This window comes from Apium graveolens, chromosome 5, assembly GCF_009905375.1.
Source record: "Apium graveolens cultivar Ventura chromosome 5, ASM990537v1, whole genome shotgun sequence".
NCBI classification, from domain to species: domain Eukaryota; kingdom Viridiplantae; phylum Streptophyta; class Magnoliopsida; order Apiales; family Apiaceae; genus Apium; species Apium graveolens.
In genome coordinates, this window is record NC_133651.1 from 31,219,662 (window position 1) to 31,240,152 (window position 20,491).

General features: G+C 37.7%; 1 pseudogene; it reads right to left on the minus strand.

The window, feature by feature from the left end:
* Positions 1-928: 928 nt before the first annotated feature.
* On the minus strand, positions 929-12,629 carry LOC141661485 (acetolactate synthase 2, chloroplastic-like; annotated as a pseudogene).
* Between the last annotated feature and the right edge of the window lie 7,862 nt (positions 12,630-20,491).

The window sequence follows — 20,491 nt, forward strand, 5'->3', positions numbered from 1 at the left end:
AAAAAGGGAGAGAATGGACGCTTATGAGATTTAGGTAATTGGGCTGGGCCTAAAACAGTTGGGCTGAGCCGATAAAGGTTGTTTTTTTTAGAAACATTAACGAGCTGCTCGGTTACTATTCGGCTCGGTTCGGTTCATTTTTGTTCGCGAACAAGCTCGTGTTCGGCTCGTTAGTTAACGAGCTCGAGCTCGAACACGATTTTATGTTCGATAGGAAAGCTCGGCTCGGCTCGGCTCGTCAGAAAAAAAAATAAAGCTCGACTCGGTTCGGTCAAAACTCGACTCGACTCGGTTCGTGAACAGCCCTGGTAATAATGTATTGAGCGTCAAATCTCAATCATCACCATAGTAACTTCAATTGCAAGCTTAAGCACTAACCTGCATTCTAGTTTAATTTTTTATTTTTCCCAATGTTGGCGCACATACAAGAATGTATTTTTCATATATCTCGACTAAAATAGAAATAAGAAACTCGGAGAAGGTAACTAATGAACGCAATATTCAGACAAGTCAAAAGAACCCACAGTTCATTATCTACTACCTTCGTTCCTCAAAAACTGGCGGAATGTGAGTTTTTTTAGCAAAATAAGAATATACTTCTTTTCACCTTGTTGACAATACAAGGGACGACATAATGAGAAAAAAAACCAAGTTATCCATATGTGGAACTCCTTGCACAATTCTGAAGAACATTATTGCAAACAGAAATGAACAGGTAGCTCTGTTCCCGGTCTAACGGGTCATCATTTGCTCAAACCAAATAGTATTCAGTTGGCAGATTTACACAATCAACTAGAAACGGGCAAATAATAATTTGAGTTCTAGAAAATTCAGAAGAATAACTGTTAGATTGTATGACATAAACACCCAAGTCCTCATTTTAAGACAAAGGTACAACTGGTTCGTTAACTACATTAGAATAGTTAGCTCAGTACGATGGTCTCCCGTCACCATCAGTAATAACATATTTGAATGCTCCACCACTGGGGATCATAGGAAGCACATGCTCTTCATGTGGTACTAAAATATCTAACAGGTATCAGGCCCTGGATAATCCAACATGTTTTGGATGGCAACCTTAAGGTCACCTATCTTTGTCATGCGAGCCACTTCAATATTACATGCTTCAGCAAACTTCAGCATATTAGGAAATATCTCAGATTCATCTGCTGGATCACTCAAATATGTATGTGCTATGTTACCCTTATAGAACCGATCCTCTCATAGTCCCATTGAATAGCCATACCTAGATGTTGATTATTCAACACAAAAATCTTAATGGGAATATCTGAAGCCCTTACTGTTGCCAACTCTTGGATATTCATCATAAAACTTCCGTCTCTATCAATATCGACAATAACACAATCGGGTCTTCCAACAGCAGCTCTAATTGCAGCTGGTAACCCAAATCTCACTTCGTCAGCCACTGACGAGGCCTATTATACTTGTAAAATTGAGCTGCCCACATATGATGTTGATCAACGCCAATACTTATAATGGCATGTCCATTTGTCAGCTCATCAAGAACCTGGATTGCGTATTGCGGAGGAATAGAGGATAATTCATTTTCTGCTCCTTCAGTTATGGCTCCTTTCTCCAGGATGAAAAATTCGCCTTAAAACTTCCTCCTTTCGTCTTTAATATCTTATTAAAACCCTTCAAAGCTATCTTCGTATCTGTACAAACTGAGGCATAAGGTGTCTTAATCTTCCCTATCTCCTTTTAATCGATATCAATATGAAAAATCTTTGCCCGTCCAGCAAACGCTTCGAGCTTCCCTGTCACTCAGTCATCAAAACAAACCCCCAAAGCAAGCACAAAATCACTCTTATCCACGTCATAATTAGCATAAACAGTACCGTGCACTCCAATCATTTGCAGTGATAAATCATCCGATCTTCGATACACTACAAGACCCTTAGAGTACTTGCCACCGGGATCCCCGTCAGCTCCACAAACCTCTTCAACTCATTTCCAGAAATTCAAGCAGCCACCTCCCACATATAAGACATGTGTAAGACCCTTGGGCTGTATTAAAATTCTGGGTTCTGATTTACTAGGCAGCCAAGTGAAATTGGGACCAAGCGTCACCAGGCGACACACTGATTGGGCGCCAGGCGGGGACTCAGATTGGGCGCTATGGCGACTTAGGTTAAATTTGGTTGGCTGATTTATTTGTGGGAAATAGTGAGCTGAGAGTTTAGCTTGGAGTCCAAAAATGACTAAGGGGCAAGTTAAAAATGTGGGCACATGTGTGGCATATGAGGGCTGATTTATATATGTGATATATATGTGTACATATGCTGGAATAGGCATTAATGGGTTGCTGGAATAATTACCTTGCATTTGGGGCTCAAGGACTTGGTGAGAAATTTGAATTTAAAGGCATTTGAAATGCTGGAACTGCTAGCAGTTGGGGCTGCTATGGCTGTTGGTGTTGTTATGGCTGTTGGTGCTGTGTGGGCTGTTGGGGCCGCGACCAGGCTCTAGTATATATAGATAGGCATTTTCTGAATGTAATCTAAGTATCATTCTGTACAAGTTCTTATGTATTCTGTACTTGTACTATATGCTAGGCAGTAGGCAAAATCTGTAAGCATATCTTGGGGTTGTATCCTTATATTATTGGTCAATAAAAAGGTTGGGCATTCAAGCTCATAAATCTGTGGTGTCTTTACATTTACTGGGTAGCTAGACATACTTGCACACATGATTGGATCTTTGTTGTGCGTGGGTTTCATAGTTACATTCGCTTTTGGATTTTTGGGGTTGCTGGGTGACAACCTCACGAGAAGGCTGACTACTTGGGCATTGGGGCGATCGAGTAGGCCGCACGTATCAGAAAATTCAGGTTTGAAAATCTGACCCCGTGATAAGTGGTATCACAACCACGTTAATAGATTCGTGGATTCAACATCATGGCTGGTGGAAATTCTACAGGTGAAAGGTTGGCTAGGCTTGAAGATTTTCTGGGGGTGCCTTTGTCAACAAATGAGATTGATATAGCGAATCAGGTTCAGGTTTTAAGAGAGGGCTTGGATGAATTCAAGACCACGGTTGATGATCTTGTGAGGGTTATGATGCCCAAATTCAGGCGTTGTGTGATGAACTGGTGTTGGTGAAGCGGGCTGCCGTCGCTGGTTCGTCGAGTGGAAGGGAGGGCCACTCAAAGTTGAAAATTTCGGAGCCGAAACCTTATGATGGGGCGCGGGTCGCCAAGGATCTGGAAAATTTCTTATTGGACATGGAGCAGTATTTTCGGGCTGCCCATATTGATGTTGCGGAGCAAGTTTCATTCACAAGTATGTACTTGGTTGGTGATGCAAAATTGTGATGGCGGACTCATACTGATGGTGATGTGAGTGTGGACAGGCTGGAGATAACCACGTTTGAGGCATTGAAGAGGGAACTTAAGGAGCAATTTCTGCCACTTAATGCTTATTGGCTTGCTAGGGAGAGTTTAAGGAATCTTAAACAAACGGGAACTGTTCGAGATTATGTTAAAGAATTCAGTTCTTTGTTTTTTGATATAAAGAACATGTCGGATGGGGATAAGTTGTTCAATTTCTTGGCTGGACTTAAACCTTGGGTGCAGGCATAATTGAGGCGACAAGCTGTGAGGGATTTGCCGAGTACTATCGCCACTGCTGATGGTTTGGTTGACTATAAGTAGGTTGGTTCTCATGACGCTGAAAGGGGTAAAAACAGTGGCAAGAATCATAAGGGTGAGGACAAGAACAAGAAGAATGACTGGAAAAATGGCAATAGTGATGCCAAAGATAATAGGCAATCTCAAGGTGTTGGCGACAAGGGGTGCTTCATATGTGGAAGGCCGCATTATACAAGACAATATCCCAAGAAAGAGAGACTGAATGTTCTTCGTGTTGATGAAGAGAATGAAGAAAATAATGAGGGAAATGATGGGGTTCAAGTGAGGGTGAATCTTATGCGTTTGGTTGCACTAAGGACTGAAAAATCTGTGGAGGGGGATGGACTTATGTATGTCAAGGACTTAGTGAATGGGAATACAGTCATGGCTATGGTAGACACGGGTGTCACAAACAGTTTCATTGGAATGGATTGTGCTGCGGAGCTTGGGATAAAGCGGGAACCGAGTTCAAATCAGATTAAGATGGCTAACGCTGAGGTGCAGAAAATTGGGGGTACTTCGAATGTTGGCTTGACTCTTAATAATTGGCAAGGTAACTTTACGTTTCATATTGTTATCTTAGGTGATTTTAATTGCATCCCAGGTATGGGCTTCTTTAGGATGACTAGTAGCGCTATTATGATGCGTTATGGCGGGATTATGATCATGGATGAGGCATGTCCATGTTTTGTGAAAGTTGTTCCTATTTAATTGATAAGGGTAAAAAGAAAATGAAGAAGTTGGGGACTGTTCAGATTTTGGTCGGTGACATGGTTTGTGAAATTGGATCACAGATTGGAGACTCATCTCTACAAGGCAGCGAAAATGGAAATTTTCTGGTGGGGCCTAAGTCAATATCTCCAAGGGTTGGAGGCGCTACTGGAATATAAGTTAGAATGGAATTTGATGTGTGGGTGACCGGGCGTCTATACATGGTCATCAGATTTGGTGACGAAAGGGGTAAAATTATGGAGGTTAATATGATCAACTTATGGTAGCCGGTTGGGTTTGGCAGTGGCAGGAACCACAAACGGATTTGCAGCCTTGGTTCATGGGCATTGGTTTTGCTACTTGGAGAAACGGACTTCTCAGAATTATTGAAGATTTGATGAGGACATCAAACTCGGGAGGTGTGGGAGGGTTTGTAAAACCCTTAGACTGGATTGGTTTTGGGTTCTAATTTTAGGAAGCCAAGTAAAATTGGGACCAAGCGTCACCAGGCGGAGACACGGACTAGTCGCCAGGTGGCGACACTGATTGGGCATCAGGTGGCGACACGGACTAGTCGCCAGGCGGGGACTCAGATTGGGCGCTATGGCGACTCGGGTTAAATTTGGTTGGCTGATTTATGTGTGGGAAACAGTGAGCTGAGAGCTTATCTTGGGGTCCAAAAATGACTAAGGGGCAAGTCAAAAACGTGGGCACATATGTGGCACATGGGGGCTGATTTATATATGTGATATATATATGTATATATGTTGGAATATGCATTAGTGGGTTGCTGGAATAACTACCTTGCAATTAGGACTCAAGGACTTGGTGGAAAATTCGAATTTGAAGGCATTTGAAATGCTGGAACTGCTTGTAACTGCTAGCAGTTGGGGGTGCTGTGGCTATTGGTGCTGTGTGGGCTACTGGGGCCATGACTAGGCTCTAGTATATATAGATAGGCATTTTCTAAATGTAATTTAAGTATCATTATGTACAAGTTCTTATGTATTTTGCACTTGTACTATATGCTAGATAGTAGGCAAAGTTTGTAAGCATATCTTGGGGTTATATCCTTATATTGTTGGTCAATAAAAGGTTGGGCATTCAAGCTCATAAATCTGTGGTGTCTTTACATTTACTGGGTAACTAGACACACTTGCACACGCGATTAGATCTTTGCTGTGCGTGGGTTTCATAGTTACATTCACTGTGTTTGGATTGTTGGGGTTACGGTGCGACAACCTCTCGAGAAGGCTGACTACTTGGGCGTTGGGCAATCAAGTAGGTCGCACGGATCAGAAAATTCAGGTTTGAAAATCTAACCCCATGATAACAGGCTTCTTAGACTCTAAAATTAACCTAACAATCTTTTTTAAAAGCCCCAAGTCGGACAACTTTGGTAGCCTAGACAAAAGACCTAATAATCTCATTTGTTGATTTCAATTAGGCACGAGAAAGTCCTGCTTTATACCTTAGGAATATCAATCAAAACAGGTCCTTGTCGACCCGATGTAGCTAAAAAGAAAGCTTCATTGACAATTCTTGGAATATCTTCCACATCTAAAACAAGATAATTGTGCTAAGTAATCGGTTTTGTTACCTCAACAATCAGAATCTCTTGAAAAATATTAGTCCAGATTATTCTTTTAGGAACTTGACCCGTGATAACAACAAAAGGACTTTTGTCTAGAAATGCATCTACAATCCCACTGATCAACTTGGTAGCCTCAGGTTCAGCAGTGGCAATACAGACTCCAGGGCGTCCAGTGCATCTGCAATCCCATTGATCAAATTGGTGGCGCCGGGACCAGACGTGGCAATACAGACTCCAAGGAGTCCCGTGACACGTACATACCCCTCAGCAGCAAAAACAACGCCTTGTTCATGGCGAGGATGTATGTTCCTAATTTTATGACATCTAGTCGAAGCTTGATGTATCTCAGCAAAGAAGCCACTAGGGTAAGCAAATATATGTTCCAAGCCTTAACGTTCCCATGGATTCCACGAGGACGTCGGAGCCCCTTCTAGGCTCATCATTGGCATAACGAGAAATGAATTCTTGAAGGGGTGTTAGGGTGGGGTTGAAAAGGATTTACAAATGATATTGGTGAGACATATAGTGTTCCTTCGGGAAAATATGGGTTAATTATCAAGTGGGTCACTTACTGCGTTCAAATGTATCAAGTGAGTCACTGATTACAAAACTGACTCAAATGAGTCTCTCATTTGAAAATTTGTATAAAAAATATCACTCTATCGTTAGTTGCAATTCTTAAAAGTATTATGTGTTAAGTTTCACATATTTTTTATGAATGATATTACATCCAGATGAAATATTCAGAGTTCTAATATTTTAGATAATATTTTTATATTTTTAAAAATTTATGTACTATTTATTTTATTTAAATCAAATAAAATAATCAAAAAATTAATAATAAATAGTTGATAAAATTTTAAAAATCTAACAATATTATCTAAAATAGTAGAACTCAGAACCTTTCCTTTGGATTTAATATAATTCTTTAAAAAAGTGTGAAACTCAATATATAATACTTTTAAGAATTTTGACTAACGATATAATGATATTCTTTATACAAATTTTTAAATGAGTGGCTCATTTGAGTCAGTTTTGTAATCAGTGACTCACTTGATACATTTGGATGCAGTAAGTGACTTATTTGATAATTAACCCGGGAAAATACAGTTGAATTTGTGTGACGGCCTCAATCCTGGGGTCAGGAGTTGACGTTACCAAACACAATTACCGGAAATATAAACAAAAAGATTATTATTAATATTAAACTATTACGACCCCAGACCAAGATCCGATCCAGGTTCAAGTATGATCCAAGATAAACATTATTACAAATCATTTATTTCAAAGTCTGACACACACTAACTTATTCAGCAACTCATCAGACCGTACGTGGCCTGATACTAACTATCTCTGAGGAGTCGGGTCCTGAAGGGGCTGAAACACGGTTCTGCCAAGGTCTGATTGGTCTTCTAGGCATCTGCGATATATATATAACATGTTGCAAGGGTGAGCATAATCGCTCAGCAGTACCAACATATGAATAACAAGATAAAAACTGTAATGTAAACAATGATAGGAACAAAACTGTAATTATTCTAACAACATTATATAACGAAAAGCTGAGATAACTGGATATCACTGACTAGCATGCTTATAATAAAACAAACGTAGTAGTGTGCTGTGTAAGTACCAGAGTCCAATTTTAGCATGCTATTCACATTTATAAAACCACTGTATCTATTACTTATACCCTTACGGGAATCACAAAGCCAAATCAGATACGTAATGGATATGTGAAGACAGCTGATCAGACTATCAACACCAGACGGATCTAACTGCCATCCCACTTACCTGTTCTGGAACTCAGAGTCCTGCTAAGTCTCTGACCTGATGGACTAATCGGTTATATAGTGCGCACAATCGAATTAGCCTCTTACGCCACCTCGATAGGCCCCCTAGCCCCAATGTATCCCATATATGATCGTTTTATCCAGTTTTCAAAACACGTGCACCTATCTTATTTCAAAACCATTCATTTTAACAGCACACGTAGAAAATCCAGTTCACAAATCATTTTCATTCGAGATAGGTACACTTCGAAGTTACTTTTCCCCAAAACAGGTTTAAAACAGTGATTTATAACTACAGGGGATACATAACTTAAAACGTTTCTGTTCCTTTACGAGAATAAAACAACAGTTTATCCATACGTACTGAACCATAAAAGAATGGTCAGGGTACTTGCCTTGCAACGCTTTCGGAAACCCTAAGTAGCCTTTACGCTGACTTTGGTCCTGGCGAAACTCGACTGGGATCTACAAATATAGAATACCCTAATCAGTTATATCGACATGCTTGATATCCTCGAACCCTAATAACCCAATTTGATAACCCGATTCATATATTATTTATACACGTAATCACGTAATCACATAGTCCGGATACAAATAGGGGTAAAACGTTTAATACAATAAAGTACGTTTAAAAATAAATTTTAGAAAATTTTGGCAGCAACTCTTTTATTTATAAGACTACCCGTCGATTACAATCGACGTCAATATTCACAACCCAACACAATTCACAATTCCCAAAATTCCATAGTCACTCATATACGAGACCGATTATACAATTTATTCTATTCTATTTATTTATAAAATGTAGGACTCAGAATAAATTCATCACCGCCCACCGTCTGCTCGTAAAAATTCATCGCGGACGGCGGCCAAATTCTCGGGGCACTCGATTACTCGAATTCCAACGCGAAAATTTCACCGATAAAAATAATTTTCCCCGCACGAAAGTTTTAATTTCACGAATATTATTCATTTATTTTCCTACAGAAAAAGAGGAAATAAAAATAAATTTTATAAATATATCAAGCCCAACTGCATAGTCTTGGCCCAACAGTAGAGCCCAAAAAAAAGGCCCAACTGCAAGCCCAACAACAACACAGTCCAAACAGAACAGAGAAGCACCACACCACAGCCACCATCACGGCCAACACACGGCCACACACAGCCAACACACACAACACAAACGCATACACACAACACACACACTCACTCACACAATTGAACACACACAAACCTCATAAAACACATGAGCACACACAGATATATACAATCACACATATATATAACAACAAGAACGAATCGACTGGAAATCGAAACAAAAGCGGCCGAAAATAATTACCGAAATAGGAGGCCGGAGAAAGCACCGGAGAAAAGGGAAGAAGAAGAAGAACAGGGGAAGAAACGAGATGAAGAGGAGGAGATGTTTCGAGAGATTGAGTCAAAGAAGAAGAAAAAAACCCGAGAGCAATAGAGCAAAGAGACAGCCGAGACAAGAGATTGATGTTTGGGGGATTAGAAATGCAAGTAACACGTGTCCTACAAAATTGGATACGTGTTAACTTCTTATTATAAGATGTTAACACGTATCCCTGAATACCCACGGACCCGATTTTAAATCCCAAATTTGAGATTAACGAACCGAGACATCTCACAAAACAATTCTAAAAATCACGATACTAATCTTTAAATATTTTAAATGTCCCAAAGTTAATAAGAACATAAATTTCAAAATTTTAAAACAATTTTTTTGAAGTGTACTTTATACCCGCTTTTAACAATTAAACGGAACAGCGCGCAGGTGAAATTAATCCCGGAAATTTTCAAAATAATTTTAAAATTCTCAGAATATTATAAACTTAGTAAAATATGAATTTCATGATTTTTGAAGAATTCTGAAATTAAATATGGATTTTAAAATAAACACAATCAGAAAATCATGTAAGGGTAAATAATTAATGACATATTGATTTCTCAATTTTATAAAATCCTAAAAATAATTATTGAAATAATAAAATTATAAAACCAATTTGTTAGGTCCCAATGTGTTTGTAGAAGGGGGGGGGGTTGAATACAAACAGTACCGAATAATCGAATTAAATGCGGAATAAAAAATGTGAAACAAAATTCAAGTTAAATAAAAATATTATTAAACTTGAAAGGTGTTACAACAACTGTATCGATTACAAGGTATTAATCTCAAATCAATTATCACAAATCTAGAATAAATTCGACATGAACTTTTTCTATTTTTGCAATAATTAGAATCAAATGCTAAACGCGATTTGAGATTAAGTTCTAGGGATTTTGATCCGCTAGATTGTTACACAAGAACAAGATAAATAATTCTAGTGGTTTGGATTTAACATTAACAAACTAGAAATTGATCTTGAATTTCTGCAGAGAAGATGATTTTATATTTCAAGGCGGCTGCTCTTTTGTTCTTGACTTGTGTGTTGGATGATAATTGAAAGAAGGTCTTCTGCTTCTTTTTAATCAACAAAACCAATAGAATTGAATTGGCATGACAATCCTATAGCTGGCAAGACTTTCGGTAGGACAATTGAATGAACTAGCAAGACAATCTGAATGAACTAGCATGACAATCAGAATGAACTAGCATGACAATCAGAATGAACTAGCAAGACAATCATCCTCCTAGAGTAACTTTCGGTATGACAATGGAAAATGGCCTAGCATGACAATCGGTATGACAATCCTGATTGTCATGCTAGTTCATTTTCAATTGTCTTGCTGATTTAATGCTTGAATTTAATCCAATTAAGCTTCTGAAAATTCCTAAAATTCCTAGAATTAATTCAGAATTAATTAATCAATTAATTCAATTAATAAATAAATTATTCTTCGTAGATATAATTTATTTTCTTAATTAAATTAGATGACTTAATTAATTAATAGAGAATTAATTCTAGTCTTGAGCAGCAACCATTCTTCTGCAAATCTTCTGAAAATCACTGAAAATTATGAATCAATTCCACCACTTCAACGTTGACACTCGATGTACTGTCTGGTTCATGAGTGACTAACTTCCGTGACGTTTCTTCATGTCTTGACTCTGACACTTTGATTTTCTTCAGATTAAATCCTTGTAATTAATTGATACTCTGACGAGATCTCTGTCACTTGATTAAATCCACGATCTTGATTTATATCACTGAGGCATGATCAACTTCTTGAACTTCTTCCAGTGAATTACCTCCTCAAGTCTGTAGATGAACCTTGTTTCTGAATCCTTTGACATATATTATTTTGCGAGATCTCTCTGTCGGTCAATCCACTATTTACTTATTACATTCTTATTTGAGTTGAGTTGAATCCTCGAATATACAAATAGGCTATGACATATGACTTACACAATTTTAGAAATAATCCAAATATTTATGGAATTAAAACTGTAGTAAAATCACTTTGAGAAGCGTAACAAAACCACATATCTCAATAATAAATCAAAAAATCCAATCCCATATATCAACAAATCACAAACAAATAAATAATAATCCACACACTGCTACCAAAAATCAATACACATATTTTATTTAATTATTACACTTTTAAAATATTAAAAATAAAAGAAAATACACGAGTCGTTATAATTTGGAAAGGAAATTGTAAATCTCGGAAAGAGTTTCGAAGAGTTTGATCAAAAGAGAGACGAAGGGCTTTCTATTGATGGTTTTACAATAGTGGCTGCCATTCTTCAGATTGTAGTAATAATACATAGATGGGTACATTAATGTGCATACATTTATACAAATTTCATGAGTATATACTTGCACAAGAATCTAACTAACCTGTTTGGTGATGAACCAAATAGTTTGTTGATCAACCCTAAGATGTAATGAACCAATTATTTTGTTCTTTACGGTCTAAAATTTGGATCGATTGTTCCGCGTAGGACAAATCTGGCTAAAGTTCAATTGGTTCATACTCTATAACCTGATTTGAATCAGGAACATAGGGCTTCAACATGGATAAGTGGAATACATTGTGGATATGCTGTAACTGCGGCGGTAACGCTATCTCGTAGGCAACCTTTCCTACTTTCTTTAAAACCTCAAATGGTCCTATAAATCTAGGGCTAAGTTTACCTTTCTGACCAAATCGCACTAACCCTTTCCAAGGTGATACCTTTAGTAACACCAGTGCTCCTACCTCGAAGTTCATATCGTTTTTATGCAAATCTGCATTCTTTCTCTGTTTATCTTGGGCTGCTTCTAATTTTTTCCTAATCAATGCTACCGCATTTCTGGTTTGCTGAACCAACTCAGGGCCTAATATTTTCTTTTCTCCTATTTCATCCCAATACAATGATGATCTACACTTGCGTCCATATAGCGCTTCGTAAGGCGGCATTCCAATGCTGGCATGGTAGCTGTTGTTATACGATAATTCAATCAAAGGTAGGTGCTCGTCCCAATTTCCTTTAAAATCCAAAACACAGACTCTCAACATATCCTCTATGGTCTGAATTGTTCTCTCACTTTGACCGCCTGTCTGAGGATGATAGGCGGTACTCATATTCAACTTAGTTCCTAAACACTCCTGGAATTTGGTCCAAATCCGAGAATTGAACCTCGGGTCTCGATCTGACACAATGGACACAGGAACCCCATGTTTGGTCACTATCTCATCTCAATACAACTTAACTAACTTTTCCAAGGAATAACTTTCGTTGATCGGAAGAAAATGTGCTGACTTGGTCAACCTATCAATGATTATCTAAATGGCATCGTGATTTGCTCTCATCTTTGGATATCCCACTACAAAATTCATTGCAATCTCTTCCCACTTCCATTGGGGAATCTCCAAAGGTTGTAACAATCCGCTCGGCCGTTGATGTTCCGCTTTTACCATCTGACATACGTGACACTTGCTAACCCAATTGGAAATATCCTTCTTCATTACTGGCCACCAAAAGCTTCTCTTCAAGTCCTGGTACATCTTAGTACTACCAGGATGGATAGAAAACCTAAAGTTGTGCGCTTCGTGTAATAATTCATTCTTCAGTTCCATTACATTAGGAATCCAAATTCTGGAAGAAAATCTAAACAAACCTTGGTTATCCTTTTGAGCACACAACTCTTATCCTGCCAACGTATCTAATTTTCACTCCATAACTCCTTCTTGACACCTTTTGATCTTTTCCATCAACGCTGGTTGGAAGGTAATCTCATATAGTTGCTTCTGACTTTCACTTGGTACTCGAAACTCAATCTCCATCTTTTCTAAGTCTCGTGCTAGTTCGTCCGCAATCCGAACCATATTCAACTTCTCTTTTTTGCTCAAGACATCAGCCACCACATTGGCTTTGCCTAAGTGATAATTAATTGAACAATCATAGTCCTTGATCAATTCTAACCACCTTCTCTGTCTCATGTTCAAATCCTTTTGCGTGAATATGTACTTCAAGCTTTTATGATCCGTGTAAATATCGCACTTCTCTCCATACAAGTAATGACACCACAACTTCAGAGCAAACACTATAGCTGCCAATTCAAGGTCATGGACTGGATATTTCTGCTCGTGAGGCTTTAGTTGTCTAGAGGCATAGGCGATAACTTTGTCGTGTTGCATCAATATACAACCCAAACCTTTCAAAGAAGCGTCACTATAAATCATAAAGTTTCCTATCTCATCTGGCAATTCTAGTACTGGAGTTATCACTAACCTCATTTTCAATTCCTGGAAACTTTCTTCACACTTTTCCGTCCAAATGAACTTCTCATTCTTCCTGGTTAACTTGGTTAATGGGGACGCAATCTTAGAGAAATCCTTTACAAATCTTTGATAATATCCTGCTAGTCCGAGAAAACTTCTTATTTCCATCGGAGTCTTCGGTTGCTCCTACTTGGATACGGCTTCAATCTTTATAGGGTCTACCTTGATACCTTCCTTACTCACCACAAGTCCAAGAAACTGTACCTCCGTCAACCAAAACTCACACTTGGAAAACTTTGCATACAATTGCTTTTCTATCAACTTCTGAAGGGCAATTCGTAGATGTATTGCATGATCTTTTGGAGTCTTTGAATATATGAGGATGTCATCAATAAATATAATAACAAACTTATCCAAGTACTCCTTATACACCCGGTTCATTAAATCCATATAAGCCGCTGGCGCATTTGTCAACCCAAACGACATCACAAGAACTCATAATGGCCATACCTTGTTCTGAATGCAGTCTTGGGAATATCTTCGGGCTTTATCTTCAATTGGTGATAGCCGGACCTTAAATCAATCTTTTAAAAATAACATGCCCCCCCTTAAGCTGATCAAACAAATCATCGATGCGTGGCAAAGGATACTTGTTCTTTATTGTCAATTTTTCATCACTCTGTAGTCAATGCACAACCTCATACTTCCGTCCTTCTTTACGGATAGCATTGGAGCACCTCACGAAGAAACACTGGGTCGAATAACTCCCTTATCCAATAGTTCCTGAAGTTGTTTGACCAATTCTTTCATTTCCACTGGAGCCATTCTATATGGGGCTTTCGAAACTGGTTCGACTCCGGGTATCAAATCAATGAAGAACTCTATTTCTCGGTTAGGTGGTAATCCTAGCAACTGTTCTGGAAAGATGTTAGGAAATTCTCTTACTATGGGAATCTCATCCAAAGTAGGGGTCTCTTTCTTCGTATCCACCACATGAGCCAAATATGCTTCATACCCTTGTCGCAACAATTTCTTTGCTTGTAATACTGAAAGGAACTTCTTATCCTGCCTCTGTCCTTGATAACTGATCCTTTTATTATCTGGGGTATACATAACAACTCTCTTTTTCTTACAGTCAATATTTGCCTTATACAGAGACAACCAATCCATGCCTAGAATAACATCAAAGTCTCCTAACTCAAAGGGTATTAGGTCAGCAGGAAAAGTATATCCTGAAATCTCTATGGAGCACTTAGGACAAAATTGACTTACATGCACTTTATTCTTATTAGCCACTTCTATGGTCAAAGGTTCATCTAAGTCTTCCAACATCAATTGCAATTTATTCACACTGTTCATAGATATAAAAGATTTGGACGCTCCCGAATTAAATAAAACGTTAACAGGTACGGAATTAAGAGAAAGCGTACTTGCAACTACATCGGAATCATGAGCTGGAGATTTCTTGGTCATTTTAAAGGTTCTAGCTCTAGCAATACTTGTTACTGGTCCTTGGGACACACTCCTTCCAACACTACGTTGGGTCACTGATTTACAATTCCTAGCAATATGCCCCACTTTTCCGCAACTAAAATAGGTTACTCCTTGGGTCTCAGACTTGCACTCCGTGGAATAATGACCCTTCTGGCCACACTTAAAACAGTTAATATTTTCTCTGCACTGACCACTGTGCTTCTTTCCGAATGTCTTACAGTCGATCGCTGGCTTGCTAAACCTTGTCAGGTAGAACTACCAGAACTGGTACTGGGCTTAGCTTGGGGGAAATTCTGTCTCCTAAACTTCTTATTCTTATTCTTTCCAAACCAGCGCTGGAACTTCTGACTTACTCCTCCTGATTCTGACCAAGCAGGTCCATTTTCAAACTTCCTTTTCTTCTCATCTTGCTCTTTAGCAACTAGCCTTTGGTCACTTTCTATCACTAAGGCCGCTTGAAATACCGAAGTATACGTCTTGAGTTGTAAGGCTACAACTCCACTCCTTATTTCTAGTTTCAACCCTTGTTGAAACTGCTTTGCTCGCTGAGCTTTCGAACTCACATACTCTGGTGCTATACGGGCCAACTCTATAAACTTTGCTTCATAATCCGTGACACTCCTGTCTCCTAACTTCAACTCCAAAAACTCCATCTCCATCTGACTCTGGAGACAGTCTAGAAAGTATTTCTCCATAAACAGCTCTGTGAATCTGGACCATGGGACATCACCATCTCCTTCTAATGCTCACGTAGACTCCCACCAATAGTTCGAATCATTCTTCAGAAAGTAACTAGCATAATATGTCTTTAAATCCTTACTCACCTTGGTGAGCGCAAACGCCTTCTCCATTTCCTTCAACTATATTCTGGAAGCAACATGATCCACTTTACCTTTAAACTCTGGGGGTTTCACTGCCTAAAAAGACTTAAAACCAACAACCTGGTTTGTCCCCCTCATATTATGCTGTTGTTATTGCTGTATGAGCTTGTTGTTGTTGTTGTTGTTATTGTTGTTGTTATTGTTGTTGCTGGAATTGCTGTTGCTGTTGGGCCAGCTGGGTAGACTGCTGACGTAATAAATTCATCAATTCACTCATGGAGGGATACCCAGCAGATTCGTTATTGGGTTGAAAATTCTTCTTTAGTGGCATTCTCCTGAAACATAATAGTCATATATAAGAAAATGGATTGCTCCAAGCAGTTTATACATATGCATCAAGAGAGTGTTGCCACTAAGACAATATCCTCATCCTCAGTTTAATTGGATCCATCCTGAGTGAATGATCATAATATAGAAATGCCAGCAACAGAAGCAACAATAATAGTAACAACAATAATAAAAATGCACAATTATATATAAAAACTGAACAACAAAATAAAGCAGCTACGGTACAATAACCAACAGAAATCCAACTGGTACAATTGAAATCCAACTAAAAAGAAACCATCCAAACACCCATCAAAACTGGCTGTCATAGCAGCCTCCGCCTACTACAAACTATCACAACATAATGTACATATATAAGGAAAACAACTACAGAACTCCTGGAAGCCAACTCTAAGCTCTGTACCTCTCTGCTGCAACCCTGATCTAACCACTGCCACTGCCACCGATAAAATGTTAGGTCAAACACACTGTAGAAGGGGGTTGAATACAGTGTATAGCACAATCAAATTGAATTTAAAGAACACAAGTAACAGAAAACAAACTTTATTAAACTCTGTTACAATGTGGAACTGTCCTCTCTCAGTGATGAACAAAATATCACGAGAGCTGCTAGGGTTACAATGAATATTATTCTCGGTAATGATAACACATATAGTGTAAACCCTATGTATGTGTTTATATACTACACAGTTACAAGATAATCGCTAATTGATATGGAATATAATTCTGCTTCCTAAAATATATCAATCAGTTATCTTTTCTTCCAAGTATTCTATTCTTCATAGAATTCCTTCTTTATGCATATCTCTTCTTGCGTTTGTCTTGATCTTCTTTCCTTTCAATCAGCCGCCTTCCTTATCTGAAAGTCTCCTTAATCCTAATATTATCTCCTGATAAATATCTCCTGATAACTTAAGTTCTGATAACTTAAGTTCTGACTTCAGTATAAGTACTGATTTCCAGTGTAGTACTGATTTGTCCTGTTTAAGTAAGATCTGAAAACTAAACACAAATCATATTAGACATGACATTATCAAATATATCTAACAATCTCCCCCAACTTGTAAATTAGCATAATATACAAGTTTAACAGATATTTGATGATGTCAAAAACATTAAGTACAAATGCATGAGAATTTGACTAGATAACTACAACTTACAGTCCTTAAAGCTTTACCAACTTTAACTTCTGATAACAGCTTCAGTCTGTATACACATCAGAATTTGAGCAGTTATAGATCTTGACTTGGCTTCAATTACTCATCTCTTTGATGTCAGGTGTAACACCCCCAAATCCGGGGTCGGGGATCCGGGTTGTCTCGAGTTCCATTTCCTTTAATAACACCCAATCTTAATAAATAATCAACTACTCTGTACTGTGACCCCACCATAAACACACACACCACAAGTTATAGCCTCAGAGATGAATATCCAAAAATAATCACAAGTCGTTTTATTCCATAATTATATGCCAATACACCTTAAAAGGGTTTCTGAATAAATTTACATTTCTTTGCCATTATTACAATTCAGAAATATACATAAATCTGGTACATCAAAAGTTGAAAGCCTAGCCTATTGGTAGTTCCTACTTCAGCTACAGCGACATCAACGCCTATAGGAAACTGCGGAACATTTCCTATCCGCTCGCGAATTGGGAGCTTGGTCCTGTTCATCTTGTCTATCTGATGTTGTGTGATGAAAGAAGAAAGCAAGGGTGAGCAACAAGCCCACCGAAATAATATGTATAATAATTAACAATATATGAGCATTCTCATAGTACTCATGAAAGTTTTGGTCAAAAGAAATGAACCAAGTTTGATATCTTAATGCGATGAGGTCGCAAAATATTCAGTATATATACATATATACTTTTCAAAATCTTGGAAGTCTTCTTCCATGCATAATACACACAGAGTTTCAGTGTATAACTGTATAAAAATATCGTTGCAAGGTGATCTCATAAATCTAACCTTGTCTCAACATTTTTCTGAAACCTTTGTCATTCTTAAGACAATCATTAACTAGATATAAGTTTAAAAGATGAAGTTACAAGATACTCCAATATACTTATATCTTTTCCGAATACTACTTGAACTACCACCATTCAATGTATAAATAGTTCATCCCATAGATTAAGCTACAAGACAAAACTTGTATAGAATCAATCTTTAAAATATCATCAAAATAAAATGAAGTTATGAGATACTTCATTTGATGCAAATATCATTTTGAAAACTTGACCCTGCCAACACTCAACAATCGCCCAATCGTAGCCTTTCTATAGAAGTGCTCTGGGTAGTGTTGCAGAAATATCCAATTGGATGATGAACTCATTACGGGAGTTTGTCGCGCCAGGAAGACCACTTATGATGATCAGTCGTAGTAGTGCAACCCCACCATTTTCTACATGTAGAGGAGAACCTGTCGGATTTACTTGTCAACCGAACACTGGACTCCTAAGGAATGTACCGTCTTAGCGGAACTTCCAGGCCATTTGGGCCAATATATTAAGGCTGGGCCGGCGCCACTCGACCACTTACGCCCCTCCTAGTTCAGATGAAATCCATGACTCTGAAACGTAAAGCTCGTCCTCACTTTCCCCAAGTAGAAACTTGTTGATACGGCTCCACCAAGAAGTCGTATCTAGTTGGAAAGGAAAACTCACCGATATTTCCCAGGCGATGCCTGTTAATGGATTAACTTGTTCCAAGAATTTTACTTCCCGAGTGTTGGGTAAGTAATCAAAAACTCTTTTATCAAGACAGCAACCTTGTTGCAAATATAAAACACACCACAGAGCCGGATCCCTCAGGTTTTGAGCGAGTATTTAAATCCTCTTCGAAAGGAGGATCTTAAATATAAAAATGAGTTTTGGGATCCGCTCTAACTTTTAAAATCATTTTGAAGACTCGCAAAACATTTTTAAGAATGTTTGGAGTGATGCTGATTTAATTAAATAAATCAGTCCCAATATATTAGAAAATATCTGAATATTATTATTTAAATAATATTCCCATAAAGAATAATCTTTATAAAAATAATTGAAGTAGAAGTTGTAAAACTTACACTTGAAATGGATCTTAAATAACCAAATATATACTTATACGAAAGTATTATCTTTATTTGAATAATCAAAAGTAGGTTTGATTATCGACGCATTATTCTTTAATAAAATAAAGAATATTATTTAGTAAATAATCGGAGTCATAAGTCCTCGAATGAATATTCAAATAATAATATTCATTAAATAAAATAAACGGAGTCATATGTCCTCGGATGAATATTCAAATAATATTCACTAAATAAAATAAAGGGAATCATAAGCCCTCGAATGAATATTCAAAATAATATTCAATAATAAAGTAAAATTATCGAATAAACATTATTCGAATAATAATTTTGAAAACTATTCATATATATATATATAAATATATATATATATTTTACTCGGGAACATCGACTCCCGGTTTTTAGAAAAATGTTTACCTTTGGGTCCCCTGTACTAAGGGTATATGCAAATTACCGCTTATATCTAGCATAGATATTATCAACTGAATCAACAGATATATGTATCAAGAATACGAAACAGGCATGCATATATACCATATCACATGCTACAATATATCGCAAGAATTTGCTAATTTAACCATCATGCATCTATCAAAAGATAATGCATATACATATGTATACATCACAACAACAGTATAACGGGTAGAAAACTTTCCTGAGTGCTCCGGGGTAGACTTAAGCTTAGAGTGGGTCCGGTAACCTATGAACAACAACATAAGCCGGAATTAAACCAAAGTTGCTTATGAATCTATACTTTAACCCATTAGACTCTAACACTCGCTTTTGCGCTTAACGGTTCACTTAAGTCACTCGAGTACCCTCAGCTCCACCATTTTTAATAAATTAACCATTAAGGATTTTAAGGCGATTCTTTCGCGAGTGCCTTACCAACTGCCTAATACACTTTACATAAATTATTCATACTCCAATTAGTCCTTTAAGGTCTTTAACCTATGTTTCAAAGTAAGGCGAGGGGTAACCGTACATCGGATTCAAGCGTACCACATATCAAAACGAAGCTCGTAGCATGAACTATCTAAAAATGGCAATGGTCAAAACCTAACAATGAGTTCTTGGGTCCTGATGTTATGAACAAAAACAGTCTAAAGTAAATCGGACATTACGACGGCTATGTTTATGCGATTACCAATTTTTATCCTACTCCAAATCAACCACCAATCAACCACAATTCAATCATTCAACCTAACTCCATTCATACAATGCTACAACAGCCCCAACAACTCAATAATTCCAAATTTATACTACTTCCCCACATGAACTAAAAGCTTTACTTAAGTTCTTTAACTAATCAACAAGATTTACAACTCCA